The sequence below is a fragment of the Rattus norvegicus genome, chromosome 3 (assembly GCF_021556685.1).
Source record: "Rattus norvegicus strain SHRSP/BbbUtx chromosome 3, alternate assembly SHRSP_T2T, whole genome shotgun sequence".
NCBI lineage: Eukaryota > Metazoa > Chordata > Mammalia > Rodentia > Muridae > Rattus > Rattus norvegicus.
The window spans coordinates 28,651,614-28,665,545 of NC_141536.1; the positions used below are offsets into that span (position 1 = coordinate 28,651,614).

The 13,932-nt window shown below is 42.8% G+C and overlaps 1 long non-coding RNA gene across 2 annotated transcripts in view; it reads left to right on the forward strand.

Annotated features, from left to right (window-relative positions):
• Positions 1-3,948: 3,948 nt before the first annotated feature.
• Positions 3,949-13,932, forward strand: part of LOC102548671 (uncharacterized) — a 152,604-nt gene continuing 142,620 nt past the window's right edge. The window contains exon 1 of one of the 2 annotated variants that reach the window (XR_015683493.1): positions 3,949-4,079. This is a non-coding gene — a long non-coding RNA (uncharacterized LOC102548671). The remainder of the gene's footprint in view (positions 4,080-13,932) is intronic. The other variant, XR_015683494.1, reaches the window with a different exon arrangement.

Below are 13,932 nucleotides of genomic sequence, written 5' to 3' on the forward strand. Positions count from 1 at the left end.
GACTACGTGCGGTTGTAAGTTGGCAATCAGCAGGTCTCGCATAAGTGACAAGACTCTACATTGCTGACTACTTCAGATTTATTAATTTGGCACAGTTCTTTTCCTTCCTTTGCTATTGGCTGGTTATGTTGGGATCTGTGCTTTAGTGTTTTTCTGCAAAATGTCTCTAAGACATTGAAGGCCTGAACCTGTTACCGTACTCCACTAGAGTATGTCAACACCTAATCCAACTTCAGGTGATTGGGATCCATTAACCACGGGGCCACAGCAAGAGGTGAGACATGTGGTGAGATTGGCCAGGAAAAGACGAAAAAGCACAGGACACAGCCTGTTTACCCATCACACACATACACACACACACACACACACACACACACACACACACACACACACACACACGTATGTGCTCTCTATGATCTCTGGCAAAGTTACCCTTGCTTGCCCTGGTGGCTGCTAAGGGACATCCAGGGCAAAGAATGTTCTTTTGCTTCTTGCAAATAGTTTTCTTTCTCTACAAAGTTTCCTAAGGCTTGATTGGTACTATACATCACTTGCATTTTTAGACTTCAGATTATGTGGAAAAGTCACCGATGTAGCTTGACATTCTGAGGGGCACCAGGAAGGTCTCGCTAAAGCCCAGAGAACTTCTGAGAGGCAGGTAGGCGCAGAGAACATCAACTGATGCACCAATGTGCAACCAACCAGCTCTCCCCGCCCCCAACTTTTACTATGAAAAGGAGTTTCTAGTCACAAAAGGGAACTTAGTTCTCGGCAACCTTAGCGTAAACTGCTTCTTCAGCTTTTCTTAGATCCTACTGTCTCAAAATGCAAGTGCAGTCAAAATTAGCTCCTAAGATTAATTTTTTTTGTATGTCTGATTGCACTTACACCTCCAAAAACCGAGCTGGTTCACTTCTTTGTGAGAAAACAAATTTCTTAAAGTTAGGTTTCCATTTCCCATGATCATCGCTGAAATGCCTTCTCCTTAACAAGTGCTTTTGTGAATGGCTAAACGCGTCCTTCTTCGTCTTCACAAAAGCAAGCTGCCACAATTGCTAGCAGCATACTGCCGTGGAGTCACTTAGGTGGGCCTGGGGCCAAATGCCTGGCTTCTTCTTCCTGCAGGACTGGCTACTGGCTGCCGGGCTACTTTCTAAATCTTTCTGATCTTTGGTATTCATGGTTATAAAATCATGATACAAATAAAATCTTCCCTTAGAGAACAGGTTGTTCTCGAGATCAAAGGAAACGCAGAAATAGACTATTCGGTTAACTGGTCAAAACCCTTCAATAAAATTATTGTAACGCTATTGTTACTATTTTGGAGACATGGGTTACTGTTTTTCTTGTTGTGAGTCTAGCTCTCTGTGTTCTGGTTAGAATGAGAACCTAGCTACAGTCAGCTCCATTGTAGGAAGTACTTAACGTTCCTTAATCTTAACATCTAGAGTTCTTTTAGAAATAATAATTACAGTCGCCCATGTATTTTTATTGTGTCAACCTTTTTGTTTTTCTGCTTTGGAATCAGAGCCTGGAGCAAGCACCTGTCTTGCCACTGAGCTGTATCCTCTGCCTTCCTTTCTTGGCTGAGAAACAAGATACCTGGGGCCATGTGCAGAGTACCCTAACCAACAAAGGGGTCAGAATGGTTGAAAGTCTCCGAGTGCACTCCTTCCCTTCTTCCTTCACCTTTGCTCTCTTGGCTTTTTTCCCTTGGCATTTTTACACTTCCTTTTCTTCTTGTTTCTCCTCCTCTCCTCCTCCTCCTCCTCTTCCTCCTCCTCCTCTTCTTCTTCTTCCTCTTCCTCTTCCTCCCCCTCCTCCTCCTCTCACTTGCAACCACTCTCCCTTTTCAGTCCATTTCCAAGTCCTACCCTATTCCCTCTAAGAGAGAGAGAGAGAGAGAGAGAGAGAGAGAGAGAGAGAGAGAGAGAGAGAGAGAACTCACAGGATCCTGCCTTCCAACAGCATCGTCATGTTATGATCCCAAAGTAGAGTAGACTTGGATTCAGTTCTGCTCTTTAACAATGAAGGGGTCGGTCAAGGGTGTGGCTTGGTCAGGTAGCATACTTTCCTAGCATGCCAAAGCCCTATGTCAGGTTCCAGCACAGCATAAGGATCAGGACTCGTGGCTGGAACACACCCATGATTCTGGCACTTGGGAGAAGACATGGGGATAAGAAATTCAAGGTCATTCTACGTGGGGAGTTCAAGACCTCCCTGAATCCCTAAGACTCTGTCTTAAACGAAATGAATGAATAAATAAATAAGCAATAAGCTGGTGACCAGGCATGGTGGCCTATGGCTCATAGCTGCTGTCCTAGTACTCAGTGGGCTGAGACAGGAGGATTGCTATGAGCCAGCTGGGCTACAGAGCGAGTTGGAGGCCATCTTGTCTTCTGGACTGCAGAATGAAAACTTTTCCCCAAAAGGAGGAAAAAAAATCCAACTAAACAAAGTTGTTTCCCCTGTGACGTTCAGCACTCTCTTCTTTGTCAGCTCAGGTGAACCTGAAGAAGCCTTTTCCCCCAAAGAGAGGGAGCCAATCTGCTTGATTTTTGACATGACTATTTCGTATTTCAGGGTCTCAGGATGGGGGTCTGTGAGAGTGGACTGATGACCTCAGAGAAAGGGGGGAATCCCACCTCACCCGAAAGGCTGCAGGGATCTCCTCTAAGCGCTTCAATGCTTTGCTGATGTATCAGGTGGCTGTCCTGGGGCTGACGCCTGTGGTGCCTCGAATCTAGACTTCTGAGGTTAGCAATGAATGTCTCACTTAAGGCAGCAATGGAGGTGACATTGGTAACTAAAGTCTGCTTTTGCCCTAGTGATACGGCATCGAGAAGGAAACTTGTTTTGTGACCTCTTTCTCAGAAGTGAACGCTCTGAGGAAGAAGAAGGTAGGATAACTTCCTCCTAAATTCGGAACAGTAAGCATGGCCATCCCCTCCAGTCTTGTGACACATGCTCTGTTACAGCTGAGTGTTCTGTAGTTCTCAGAGACTCTTAACAACAAGAGACATATTTCAATGGATCTATGGCCTCTGAATGATTTCTTTCAAAGGCAAACACTAATTCTAATGCAATTGAGAAGAATGATTGACAAGTGACTTTCCTAAGGGCCTGGGACCCCAAGATCTACCCCTCCCAATGAAAAAGACACATCTCTAGGAACTGAGTGCTTCCTATTCCAGGCCTGAAGCAGGACACAAGTTTCAATCTCTGACCCCCCAGTAATCTCTTCCTTAAGATGCTTGTGTGGTGAGGAACAGCCAAATCCTTTCCTTGAGAAACACTTGCTAAAACCACATAGCCTGAAGAACTAAGGAGGACTTAGCTATTCCTAGCATGGGGATCTGAAGAAAGCATTCAGTTCCCGGTCATGGCTGGCCAGGACAGCGGCTTTGGGAACCAGTCTCCCCAAGTCCTGTGTTACATACCGTGCCACCGCCGAAGAAAAGGCAAGCACAGTCCTTGAGTGCCACATCCCACTCCTGCCAAGAAAGCTGCAGTTCCCTGAAGAGATAGTTTTTGCCTCCTGCTTCAGTTCAGTTACACCGCGCTACCCAGTGTTTCCCTGACTCCTCCAATGTCTAACAAGAGGCCTAAACCTTAGATATAAACACTGGGCAAGTAGTTGAGGACTAAAAATAAGTTTCAGATTCAAAACCCTTGTGCTTCTATGATGGCAAATCTTTCCTCTGAGTGCGTGGGCGTCGCCGCCGTCCTGGTCGTAGGTTGTTGCCTTGGCTGAGGAGTTTTCTAGGGTATTTTTCAAACTTTCCAGCTTAGCAAAGCACCCAGCTAAAATTAAAAGGAGAACTAGGCGTCGGTCGGAGGCCGTGTTGCTCTGGGGGGGCGGGGGTGTTGGGGGTGGGGGAGATTGCTGACACAGCGAAAATAAGACAAAACGTTTGAAACTTTAGGCTCTGTACTTCTCAAATGCCTCTTTTAGAAATCGCTTAAGTCGTTATTAACATCCACCACCCACCTTCCCTTTTCGGTCCTGATACTGAGTAATAATAGATAATGTTGACTTAGGTTCCCCGCTGGTCAGAAATACTATACTTCTGTGAAAGGTAACATTTTCAAGCAATGACAAAATGTATTTAACTTGGACAGTACATTAGCTATTGGACTAATGTCAGAACGTGGGGCTGTGGGGTAAAACTTTTAACAGTTTAGCTGTGGGAGAAAAGTTTGTTGGGAGAGTGCGGCATCAGCACGGGGCGTGTTTATCTTTCACCAGTTCTAAAGGTATTGGCTTCGTGTCAAGCACTTATGTCCTCAGGAATGTAAAGGAAACATTCCCAGTGTGTATGAAGAACAGCTGTCCATCGGCACAGCAATTTTTAAAAGTGATTATACCCAGCTTTACTGTAGGATGTAGCGTGGAATCAAAAATATTTTTTCACTGTGTACCAAAGAATTCTGTTTATGGGCCAGTTCTGCATGAGACATATGCTGTGGGTCTGTCGTTTGTTCTCCACGTGATGTTCTCTGAAATGTGTTTTAAAAAGAAAGAGGGGAGAAAGGGGGAGGGGAGGGAGGGAGGCAGGGAGGGGGAGGAGAGGCTGACTTCTGATGGACTGTGGTCATCGGAACTACTTTCAAAAGTAATTTAGAAGAAGAGTTAGGAAATGCCCCAGCTGGCTTCCAACCTCTAAAGTCTGAGCGGCCCTATGCAAAACTGGAAAAATTGATTTTGTTTTGAAGGCTCACACAGACTGAAGTGTTGTGGAAGTTGGACAGGGTTTTTATTGAATCTGGTCCTTTGTGTTTTACGACAGTCTGAATGGGTGTTAAGATTCCACGAATAAATCTCCTGCCGTTTCCGAAATCTCTGATTATAAACAGGAGCTCCGTCAATTTGTGCTCTGCACAAATGTCTCTCAGAATGTTAACAAACACGACGCGCTGATGGGTGGGTTGGCCCATGCGAAAGCAGTCTGCCTTGCTTGGTAGGACATTCTGGTTTGCTTTTCCTTTTGTTTCTCACTGTTGTGGTTCCTGCGAAGTGGGGATGTTACAGTTGGATTCCGAAATGCTCTCCGTCTGCTCGTGGGTTTGAACACCTGGCTCCTAGCTACTGGGGCTGTTTTGGAAGGTTGAAGAACCTCTGAGACCTGAAGCCTGGTTGGCTTTTATCATTAAGGGTTGGCTTTTAGAAGGTATTTCCTCCCAAGTTCGTCCCTGCATCCGCTTCCTGTGTTCTATCACGTGAGGAGTCTGTTGTAAGGCTCCACCCATGTTCCTTCGCCATGATAAATAGTTCGAATATCTAAAACCATGTGGCAAACTTTCCTCTCATAGCTTGTTCTCTTTAGGATTTTGGTCACCATGATTAGAAAAAAATTATTGTGGAAAACAAATACAGATGAGCCGATGGCGGTAAAAGCAAAGCCTTTGGAATACTGAAGACTCATTGGAGACCGAGGAAGTGGCATTAACTATGCTTTCCACTGGAAGCTCCGCTGAACTTCCACAACGAAGCCATCAGATTGGCTCCCAGGAAATGTTTTAGCCAATTTCTCCAGGCTTCAGGGGAATTACTCAGAGAAGATAGATAGCCAAGATGAAAACATAGTCTTAAAATACTGCTTTACTATAGTTTGCATGCATTAGTGATGTTTTGGTGTACTTTAAACTCAAAAAAAAGGGAGAATAATCTAAAATTAGCTTCCCAACTGAATAGTGTACTTTAAAGCCAGCCAGCCAAAGAGGGGAAATGTCTCCATGTGCAAACTGAATACTTTCGATGGAAAGTTGTGATGGAACTTCAAGAGCCTTATGCTACACAATTCATGGGAGTAAAAAGTTGTATATTGAGTAATTGGAAGTTTTATAACGTGTAACTTCCTTATACTTATTATTCTGAATTGAACATTGACTTCTCATTTTGAAGCATGAGCCTACATTTCAGTGACTTAGATTTGTTTTTAGAAGTTCATTTTTTTATTGGTTATTTTGTTTATATTTCAAAAGTTATCTCCCTTCCTGGTTTCCTCTCCAAAAACTCCTCAACCCACCCCCTTTCCCCTGCCTCTAAAAGGGTGCTCCCCTCCCACCTGTCTACTCTCTCCCCACAGCCCTGGCATTCTCCTACACTGGAGCATCAGGCCTTTTCATGACTAAGGGCCTCTCCTCCCTTTGATGCCAGACAATGCCATCCTCTGCTACATTTGCAGCTGGAGCCATGGGTCCCTCCATGTGAATTCTTTGGTTGGTGGTTTAGTTCCTGGGAGCTCTTGGGGGGTCTGGTTGGTTGATATTATTGTTCTTCCTATAGCTTTACAAATTCCTTCTGCTCCTTCAGTCCTTTCTCTAACTCCTTCATTGGAGTCCCCAAGCTCAGTCCAATGGTTGGCTGCAAGCATCCCCATCTGTATTGGTAAGACTCCGGTAGAGCCTCTCAGGAGACATCCATATCAGGCTCCTGTCAACAAGCACTTCTTGGCATCAGCAATACTGACTGGATTTGGTGGCTGCATATGGGATGGATCCCCAGGTGGGGCTTCTCTGGATGGCCTTCCCTTCAGTCTGTGCTCCACTCTTTGTCCCTGCATTTCATTTAGATAAGAGTATTTCTGGGCTAAAATTTTGAGGATGGGTAGCCCCATTACTCAACTTGTGGCCATGCCCAGCCTCTGGATATGGTCTCTACAGGTTCTCTCTCCCCTTTGTTGGGCATTTCAGCTAATGTCCTCCCTGTTGGGTCCTGGGAGCCTCTGCTTTCCTGGCATCTGGGACTTTCTGTTGGCTACCCCCAGTTCCTCATCCCCCCGCTGCTATACAACTTTGTTCAATTTCCTGACTCTGTGTACATCTCCCCCATCTCCTCCCACACCTGATCCTATCCCCTTTTTCCTCTTACGTCTTATCCTTTGCCTACTTAATGCTATTGTGGTAAAAATTAGTTATGTGATTAGAGTTCCGGTAGCTTCCAGCTCGTTGCTTGTCTTCACAGAATTGCTTGTAGAAGGTAGCTATCTGGCATGCAGCGCACTTACCTAGGCATATTGTCCCATACATGGCTTTTCGTGCAGTCTGGATAAAGAATCTGAACAGTTATTTCGGTTGAATTTACATTCAGATGAAATTGGTGTCCTAATGGGGGAAGTTTCATGGGAAATTCTAATGTGCTTTTTATTGGCATTCTACGTTGGGCCAGTTACTTGACGTGCTTCTTGTTGAGGGCCAAATTTGGCCCTCAGTTTCCTCCTCAAAATTTTCGCCGAAGTAGTAATTACCACACAGAAGAATACCAATAATGTTCTGCAAAATTCTGTTCTAAGTTGCTATCATGCTATTCCCAAAGAAGTTAATTAGGTTTCAGTAAGACTTGGTGATACAGTATCTTAAGGGCTTTGGAACTCTGTGATCTGCCGTCCAAGACACCAGGCCAACAGTGCTTTTAAGGAGGGGAATTGACTCTCCTGAAGGTACAACATGGCTCTGCTGGCAACTACGTATGTAATGGGGCTTAAATAGTAGAATTTAACATCTTTGAACTTGAAGAAGTTTGATCTTTTCGTAGTTCCCATCTTCGGGGGAGACTGATTTATACAAGCTTGAGTTTGCGCTGGTGTGTTAAGAGTACATTGCTATGAGTTACTGATTTATTCAAACTTGAATTTGTGCTGGTATGTTAAGAGTACATTGCTATGAGTTACTGATTTATTCAAACTTGAATTTGTGCTGGTATGTTAAGGGTACATTGGTATGAGTTATCTCCTGTCTCCTTCTCTCCACACTCTTTTACTGTGATAACATGTAATTTTTATTTCCAATAATTGTAGAGCATATGCTTAAGTCATCGCTGCTTAGCTATTATTTCTTGGAGCTAAACTATTATCTTCCTTAAATACACATGTTTATATTTTGCATAATATAATTTCTATCATGAGAATTTATTATAACTTTTAAAATACTTTGGCTCACATTGAGTATATGTCTTGGTTTAGACTTTCAAAAACTGGATGAAAAGGTCCCATGACCTATTGGATAACAATACAGTATGTGTCCCTAAATAGGTTCCTCTTAGAATTTTTGTCACTGCACTGCTTAAGTTTTAACGGAAGAGGCAGGCTCTTGCTATGGCCTGGTGTGAGTCAAATATTCTATAATTAGTATCGTCTGCTGGGATGTCTGGGGATAAGGCTATCTCTGTTCTTAAAAGTCAATATGTGGGCCTTTTCAGGCTTCATGGTCTTCTGGAAATACCTGAAAACCCTGGTGGCCTAGTAAGATTATGTTCTATTCCTCTTCAGTCACACATACAAATAACGGTAAGCTATGAGATTAGCAGTGAAGCGCATCAACGTTTTGACTTACCTAGCATACTTTTTTTCCCCCTTCAATTTATGCTTTCAATTAAAAAAGAATGACTTCAATTCTCTTCTTAGCTTTTGGGTGACCCCTTAACGAGCACATAGTAGGTCTGTTTGATCTTCTCAAGCAGTAGAGAACTACTGATTGAGTTTGGGCTTTCAGAGAAAATTTGTATGAATAGGTGATGCTTCATTAATTCATAAAAAGTTGAATTTATGTAGGTCGTGACAGAGTTGGGGGAGTGCCATAGCAAGGTCTGTGGAAGAAAACGAGATTTTGTGAGTTATGTGTTATGGGCAGGCAAAGTTCTCCTCACAAATGTGCCCATGGTACGGTGGCATGGTGCTTAGAATAAGGCTTTGTGAAATTAGGCCTTATTATGATATCTTGAAGAGTGTGTACAACATCTGAAAGAAATGAACAGGCACTAAGGATTTTGACTAAAAGATCAGTAAATGCATATTTTAGAACAGTTGGGCATTCCTTGGAAGAGGCTCAGAGACAGCATTGAAAGGAAAGGTAACAATAGAAGCCAGGCAGCTGTGGCATACACCTTTAATCCCAGCATTTGGGAAGCAGAGTCAGGCGGATCTCTGAGAGTTCAAGGCTAGCCTGGTCCTCAGAGAGAGTTCCAGGAGAGCCAGGGCTATACAGAGACACACTGTCTCGAAACAACAACACCAGCAACAACAACACCCCCCAAACCAAACAAACCCCAAACCGAAAAACCAAACCAAACAAAAAAACCCAACAACAAAACAAAACAAATCAAAAACAGAAAGGAATGAATGAATAAATAAATAAACAAATAAATAAATAAGGAAAGAAAGAAAGAAAGAGAGAGAGGAAGAAAGAAAGAGAGAAAGGGTAAAGGTAACAGGTTTCCAAGGAGCTACTACAACATTCTCAGCAGGTCAGAAAGAGATTAAGAAGAAAGTGACAAGCTTAAATATCAGGGCATATTAAAATTTAAATATGGAGTGAAGTGTTGGCTTGAAGGATGACGTTGGTGTTATTAGCTTTTGTGTGTATGCACGTGGTTTATATTTTATATTTATTTGTGAAAGTATTTCATTATTGAAATTTGGAAATTAGATCAAGAAACATACCCAATATAGGAAGGACATTCTGATCTACCCAGATTAGATTTGATGACTTTCTGAGATAACAAGAAGAAAGCTTTGTTGAAGTATCTTAAAAGAAATACATGTTTTGGAGCATGAAAGTTGGAGTTGAAGGGAAATTGAGGTTTTCTTCTTTTCTTCCTTTTTTTTCATTTTTCTTTATTTTCTGCATGTGTGACATCTTAAAGGATTTGTACATTAATACTGTCTTTTGCTTTGTTTATTCTGGTCTGACCAATTTACTCAGCCTTTCCAAATAGCCAGTTATATGTGTGTGTCAGTCATTTTGAATCTCTGCAGATTACAGAATTGTCTTTATCCACCACCAACATCATATTCATACTGAACTAAGTTTGTCTTTTCTTTTATGTGGATTCACCATGGTCCATGTCTTCTACTCTTAGGTAATCACAGAGGTGGCCTACCTCATCTGACCTGGAAATGAAGGCCATATGGGGGTAAAAGTTAGGAGGGTTGTACATGACCTAGGTGTTTTCTTTATGTTCTAGTGAAGTAGAGTTTGTTTAATCTCCACACCCTGACTCTAACCACTTCATTGACATCAGAAATAAGAGCCATGGCATGGGGTGAGAGTCCTCTTCTTGGATGAGTCCAGAACTGCACTGTCTTGCAGTCAGTGGTTAAGGACCTATGTGCCCCTTGCAATCAGCCCAGGTTAGAGACCCCTTTCTAGAAGGTAGCAGCTACTGGAGCAGAAAAACTGCAATAACATTTATTTCTACACAGAGAGGGATGATGGAAACACTCGCCTTATCGTTTTCTGGGGTGAGATGTATCCAGACGTGAAACGGTGCTCAACTACATCTCTCACTGGCCTGCAATGCAATAAGCTGGGTTTAGAGTTTCGGATGCATTTCAGGGAATTCGTGAACACCTAGTTGAACACATTATCTTGTGAGAATTCTAAGAACATAGGGAAGGAAGGACATACTATTCTTTCTCTGGGAGAGACTGTAATCATAATCAGCTTCACAATGGGAATGTGTTCTGAGAAGCTCATTAGGCAGCTTTACTGTTTGAATATCACAGAGAAAGCTCACTCGTAGACCTAGAGGTTACCCAGTCAGCATGGCCTCCCCTTTCAATCTAAACGTTCTTCTATTTTTTGGCCTCATCACTTTTTTTAAATTAACATTTTATTATTTAAAATATTGTGTGTGAGTGTCCATTGTTATTAGAGACTTTGGATCCCCTGGAGTTGCCACCCAATGTAGCTGTGTGGAAATGAACTCAAGCCCTTTGCGAGACTCGTGCTCTTAACTTAGCCATCCATCTAGTCCTGGCCCTCCTCTCTTGATGTTTTCAAACATATTTCATTTCCATCATGATTAGTGTAGGACGAAATCTCAGTTCCAAAGATCTGTGGGAAAGGTGGTACTAACTTTCTATGTGAGACAGACTTCTGATAGTTGTGACAAACACACACACACACATACACACACACATACACACAGAGAGAGAGAGAGAGAGAGAGAGAGAGAGAGAGAGACAGAGACAGAGACAGAGACAGAGACAGAGACAGAGACAGAGAGAAACAGAGGGAGGGAAGGAGGGAGGGAGAGAGAGAGAGAGAGAGAGAGAGAGAGAGAGAGAGAATGAGAGAGATAACTTAAAAGTCAGAAATATCAAATCTTCCACACTTTTTCAGAGGTTTCAGGCCATGGCTAGCTGTCTCCGTTGTTTGTGGGCTGCGGCAGAGGCCATGGCAGGGCAGAGCTGCCCAGTTCGGGGCAGCTAAGCAGTAGATGTCTTCTTGACATTAAGGAGACAGGTGGTAAGCAAAATGGATCAGGTTGCTCCAGATGTGACAGAGGACACAATGTTGCAGCACACTCTTATGTTTTCTAAGTAAGAGGACTATACCCCCCAAAGAGAGGACAAGTGAGCAGCAGATACCAGATACACAAACATTTATCTTTACTATGTATCACACATAACAAAAATGCTACACTTGTTTACACCACAAACAGAGCCGGCCTGCGTTATGCTGTGGTGTTCTGATAGCTATGTCTACTGAGTGACAGGTAATTGTCAGCTTCCCTGGAATGTTCTGGAGCCACTGACATGAGGTCTGCCGCATACCGAAGTTGTTCTATGCCACTGAAATCTCAAAGAGCTAGAGCAGTTGAACAGCGAAACGGAACACTTGTGAAGACTATCCCAGACATCTTAAACCGTTGCTTTGAAACGTAGATAATATGTTTTAGCACAATTTTATGTTTGTAGCAAAAAATTAATGCCAGTGCAGAGAGTTCCCACAAACCTCGACCCTTCTGCACACTCACAGATTTCCTTATTATTCACTCCCCAAGACAGAGCGATTCCTTCGCCATAATCTATGCATTGGCACCTCATGATGCCCCTATTTTCACACTTTATTTTAGGGTTCATTCTGACTGAGAGAGCACATCCAATGACCTGCGGCAAATCCACCATGTCTCTCACTGTAGCGTGTTGTCTGGTCTCACCCCCTAACAACTCTCTGCTCCTGACGTCCTCTTTCCTCTCACACCCCTTCATCCCTACTCTCTTCCTTATCTTCAGCATCGAAACTCGCTTTTCCAGAATCACCGATGGTTGGAATTGCTCAGTTGCTGGCTTTTTCACATGGCTTCTTTCGGTTAGCAATGTGCAGTTAAATTTCTTTCATGGCTTCTCACGATTTTATAGCTTATGCATTTTTAATGATAAATACTCTTTCTCCATCTTGATTTCTTCACTTCCCTTATCTTTTCAAGCTTTGCAATTAAGACCATGTCTGCTACAAACATCTCCATGTGAGCTTTCAAGTCCTATGTGGGTCAGACTTTCCCCCGTGTGTTTCTCAAGTCTTCAGCACAAGGCCTCCTTTTCTCTGAAAACACCCCAATGGGTGTTTTCACTTCTTACCCTTTACCCTCGCCCTCATGCAGGTCTCAGGGCCCCATAGCCATCCTCAGCCATCCGAGGTCTGAACTAGTGGGTGTCTATGTATCTACATTGAGTATTTTTTTTCTTTTATTCTCCACAATCACTTTCTGCCCTGGGCCGTACTCTCTGTGGGTCCAGATCATTGTTAGGAAACTGGGAAATAAATCTGTCCCACTGAGCTGATGGCTGCCATTGCTATTCCTCCAAGGTATGATATTTACATTTTAATAGGAGCAGAGCTTTACACTAGGCTGGGCAGTTTGGACTGGAGCTTTAAAGCCACCTGGCTGATTAGTTATTTGGGGTCTGGCGGCTTTATGAACTGCCGAAATCCCAGTCTGTGATTGACTGTTTCCTCTCTCTTGAATAAAAGCCACACCTGTGAGGTTTCAGTCACCTAGAAGGAAGAAAACTTGGGAAAGCCTCAGTAAAGCCATAAATTTACCTCAGTCATTCTTTTAGCAAAATGGGAATGTTCCAGCCTTGGCTGCCTAAGAGCCAAATGTAGATCGAAGCCTTTGTTTCCTGTCTTGTTTAAGGCACCCCAGGAAGACAGCATGTGAAGAGCTGTGAACTTAAGTATAAGATTTAAGATAACACTATCTCTACATTAATAGGTAGATCAGATTCTTTTCAAGAAATCCGTTAGGGGAAGTCTAAACGTTCACTTATATGATGTAAGTTAATATTTATTTGGCTTTTTAACATTATTCTGTAACATGTACCTCCGCACGAGCGAAAAGCTTTCTTCTTTAAGGAGCGCTTCCGAGGAGTGACATCATCTTGGTAACGTTACGTTTTGTGTGGCATGTGAAAGAAAATCCTGGAAACACATGTTTATTTTTTCCAGCTCCTGACCACTGTGTTTGGAAAAAGTGCCAAGCGTGACTTAAAACTTGCAAAGGCAGTAACTCGCTTTGAAATTTGGGCCCATAACATCTTTGGCTGTTACTTGCAGAAGAGAAATTGTTATGTTAACTTTGATTTCTGTGCACTCTGCTCTTCGGAAATCACTTGCATGCAGATTAACAGTGATTCCAATGAATGGGTACACTAAATACATCTGACAGTCCTTAATACACAAATACTGAACGGGGGACATTATCAATTTTCCAAGAAGTACTCTTTATGCGTTTTTACAGGCAGGCCAGAGCAGACTTGAAGGAAGGACCCTGAAACCTTGGCAAGCTTTCTCTGGATCTGCAGAGTCCACCCCAAGGAGGGTGGGAAATAGCATAGGGTATGGGAAAGAGGAAAGCATCTGCATTGTTTTCTTCTAAAGATGAAAAGGGAATCCCAGGGAAAAGCCCCACACTCTTTGAAATATATGCATGCTGTTTAATCTGTTTAAACAAATGACCGCTGCAGATTTATTACTCTGTGTAACTAGACAAAATAACACGTTATCTACTATCTGCTATTTTTTTTTTTTACAGGTAACTGCTTGTTTTATTGAAGGCAAACTTTATTTCTGTTTTCCCTAAGTTGCTAGGTATAGGTAGACCGGGATTGATGTTAGTTTTGAATTTTCAAAAGTAAGAAAAGA